The sequence below is a fragment of the Glossina fuscipes genome, unplaced genomic scaffold (genome assembly GCF_014805625.2).
Source record: "Glossina fuscipes isolate IAEA_lab_2018 unplaced genomic scaffold, Yale_Gfus_2 61313, whole genome shotgun sequence".
In the NCBI taxonomy this organism is placed as follows: Eukaryota; Metazoa; Arthropoda; class Insecta; order Diptera; family Glossinidae; genus Glossina; species Glossina fuscipes.
Window position 1 is genome coordinate 17,100 of NW_024003531.1, and position 3,707 is coordinate 20,806.

General features: G+C 34.0%; 1 long non-coding RNA gene across 1 annotated transcript; it reads left to right on the forward strand.

The window, feature by feature from the left end:
• The first annotated feature begins 1,852 nt into the window (after nucleotides 1-1,852).
• Nucleotides 1,853-3,347, forward strand: LOC119643573. Its single transcript, XR_005248337.1, has 3 exons — nucleotides 1,853-2,069; nucleotides 2,134-2,247; nucleotides 2,752-3,347. It is a non-coding gene; the product is annotated as an uncharacterized LOC119643573 (long non-coding RNA).
• Nucleotides 3,348-3,707: the final 360 nt, after the last annotated feature.

Below are 3,707 nucleotides of genomic sequence, written 5' to 3' on the forward strand. Positions count from 1 at the left end.
GTAGCTTTCAATTTTAAATTCTTACAATATTTTTAAAGACTTTATTAAATGTAAAAATAGGTTCGGTGATAAATTTCCTTTGCAAGGAACAGTAAGGAAGGAGGAGAAAAGTTTATTTTAATTAGAGTTTTTGTAGAGCGTTAAACGATCTCTCAGAAAACACATCCACTTGGGTTGGTCTGCGGTAGTCATATGACCAGCGTTCACATTGATACAACATGAATTGTGTTCACTCTTTAAAGATTTCACTCACTGTCGCCGTGATATGCTACCAATTAGATTTTGTTGCCATAGGAAGACTTACTTTTCAATGGGAGACGGGGTCTACAACGGAGACTTATGTAATCCAAAGTACTAGTATGAACCAATTTTCATCATAATTCTTTAAAATATTTCTTTCTGCCATATAAGGGCGTATTTTTCGTGACAGCCCTTGCGGGCGCGTCCGAGAAAAAATGTATACATATATATGTTTGCTGCATTTTCTGATTAAACACCAATATATAAAATTATAAAGATCTCGACTCCCTTATGCCGAATTTTTTAAGAGTCAAAAACTCCTCAAACATTTACAGAAACAAACGCCACACTAATAGATTCTAGTAACTATTAACCAGACTTGTATGAAGTATGATTAAAATAGCTTCTACTATCCGCTATTAGCCAGACTTGTATGAATTATGATTATTATGCTAAAAATGAAGTATATTGGAAGTTAAAGGAAGAGTGTATTGGAGTGGCAATTATTATTCAAAATTTTAGGTTAATTAAACTGTTTTATACGTTGACAAAACGTTGAGTACAGTGTTATATTCTAGAGCGTCTTTCTTATCAATGTACCTGCATCTAAACAATGACGCGGTAAAGAGATTAATAACACCACACGTAGCCGTTTATCCATTTCTCCCTACCAGTAGTTTTAAGATTAGACCCAGCCTCCATAAGGAACGAATTTTCGATCAAGTGTAGATAAATAAGAAAACTTTATTCACTAAGGTTGGTCTGCGGGAGCCATAATTAATAATTTGCATGCCAAACTTTGGCAACTTACGTCCATGCTATAAAATAATTAGTGTCATTCCGTCCTTAGTGTAAAGGCGTGTGAATCGAAGGATTTATTAAGGTTAAGGAAAAGTTCGGTTTAGTTGACATTAAGTCTTTTAATGGGCTTAATTAATTTGGTCAAAAATAAATTTTTGCTTTATTTGACAAATTTAGAAAATTTCAATTCCTTCTTTATTTTAAATATTTCGCACAGCTCATTTAGACTATAAATGTTCCATAATATAACTAAACATAGAATCCGAAATGACTTAATTTTTCCCTAATTCAAATTGAGATTTTTGCAACTTCATTCGCGCATGCAAAGCTGCAAAGTTATTATCTTGCGGGCTGAGATAATGAAGCTTTACTTATATTCCCACGTCTGTGGGAGACATTCATTTTATAAGTTTTATGAATTTTACAAATCCATTTATATAAATATGTAAAGAATACATATAAACAGTTATAAAATCATTATAAAGCAATTTATCGCACGTTTTATGAAAAATTTGTAAACGTTTCCCCTATCGTAGGAGTATAAGCGAAGGTTTATTGTGCTTGCTGCCTATTAGTATGAAACACAATAAAACCTAATTGCATTTTTCTGGATGGGACTTTTTACGCTACTTTGTGAAAGTTCGTAATCAAGGGAATAATCACGTACCTGAAAGTTAGCTTACGTTTTAGGCTGGCTACATTTTCGCACGTTTCGCGTTAGTTGGTTATTCTAAGTTAGTATGGGTTGATTAGATTGCATTTATAGGAGAAAATAACTGCAAACATCTTGAATTCCAGACTAAGTGGTTTTCAACTGAACCAAAACGCAAAAATTTTAAATTCTTTAAACGTACGTGAAACCACAGCTATAAACAATACTGTACCATCAATCTTTTCTATGCACCGTCATATATTGACGCCATCAGTTGTAAAACGTAAAGAATGAACACTTGCAAAAGCTCAAGACTGCATTGAATATGTTGGTCTCATCGTCAACAAATATCATCCATTTTTTTAGCAAACAAAAAGTAGGTTTAATATTGTAGATAAAATTAATAATCAAGTAATGTTGATCTTATATATAAACTTTAGGCAGCAGACCAATCAGACGCACCAAGATGATCGAAATTCACGGAGAAAGATTGCTGTGAAACGGAAGAGAGATCCGTGAGATGCTCCCAATCCACCTACGTTACCTGAAAATGTGTAAGTAAATTGTTTTTATACCCTACATCACTTGTACAGGGTACGGTAAGTTAGTGCAGGCGTATGTAACACTCAGAAAGACTTAAGATAGACCCACCTCTTGTTACACCGATCGTAATCTGAATTGATCTAAGTCTGTCTGTCCGCCTGTCTGTCGTATGTCTATTCATGTAAATTTATGTTCAAGCTACAGATCGCAATTTTTGCGATATTTCAATGACATTTGATCCAGTAAGATGTTTTAACCCAAGGACGAACGCTGTTGAAAATGGGTCGGATTGTTTCACTTTTTCCCGTATAACGCTCTATACTGAAAAGTCATTATACGGAAAAAAATTACAATTTTCAAAATTTCTCAGCAAAAATATCAAGTAGTAAGCTGGCGGTACATCAGGTATACCAATTTATTCTGTTTTTTTCACCATTTATTCTCATATAACATAATTTATTACGTTTTCCCCAATTTATGTTGTTTTTTTCCACCATTTATTCTCATTTAAGAAGAACTAACTAGTATCTATGTGAAACACACAATGCAATCCTACGAAAGTCTCCACGAGCATACGCAAAAAGACAGTTACATGAGCCCTGACGAGGCTAAAGATATGGGTCTTATTGATCACGTACTGATGCATCCACCAGCACGAGATATTAGCAGCATTACATCTCCTACGTCTGATGAAGAAGATAAGAAGGATATATAACTAAATTCGTTTCTCTGCCTATTGAAGCTGGAGCAATTTGACGACCAACTGTGATGGGTTGCACAGTGTTTATTTAATAATAATGATTTTTGCACAGTTAAACCTTAAACTTATAGTAAGACTAAAGAGATGCTGATGGTATGAGCTTATTGAGAGATGACTATACGGTCCAGATTATTGTTCATAGGGAATATCTTTGGGTTTATTATGTCTTATGGAGAACAACAGTAAACTCACACCTATGTGATACTTATGAAAAAGAAAGCACCGTCAACATTTCTTTGGACAAACATCGTCGTTTTAACAAGCCTGAATGCTACTTACTAATTCAGTACATGATCAACCAAAGATAGTCTGTAAAATTCAGGAAGACAGCACACTTTTCAACTTCTACTTTACCGACTTTTTGTTTTCCTACAAATTTATTTGTACGTCACCCAAATGGCTTTCATCTTCGATCAGCAATGTACTTATATCAAACGCAGCAGACAGCTTGAACTATCCTTTGGTACTGAGTTGGCTCAAAATCAATTATCATTAGTAAATTATGACCCGGAACAATGATTTTGAATTTCAAAGTTTGAAAAAATTCGAAAATCAACTGACGACGTAAGTATTACTTGTCAAGAAAAACTTCGCCCATATATGCATACGTCGTAAAGTAGGTGGTATTCTAAATTGGTGTGTTGTAAACAATAGACTAAGATTTTTGAATAAGAATCTAACAGAGTTTTCGGTATACAATTCATAGGCAAA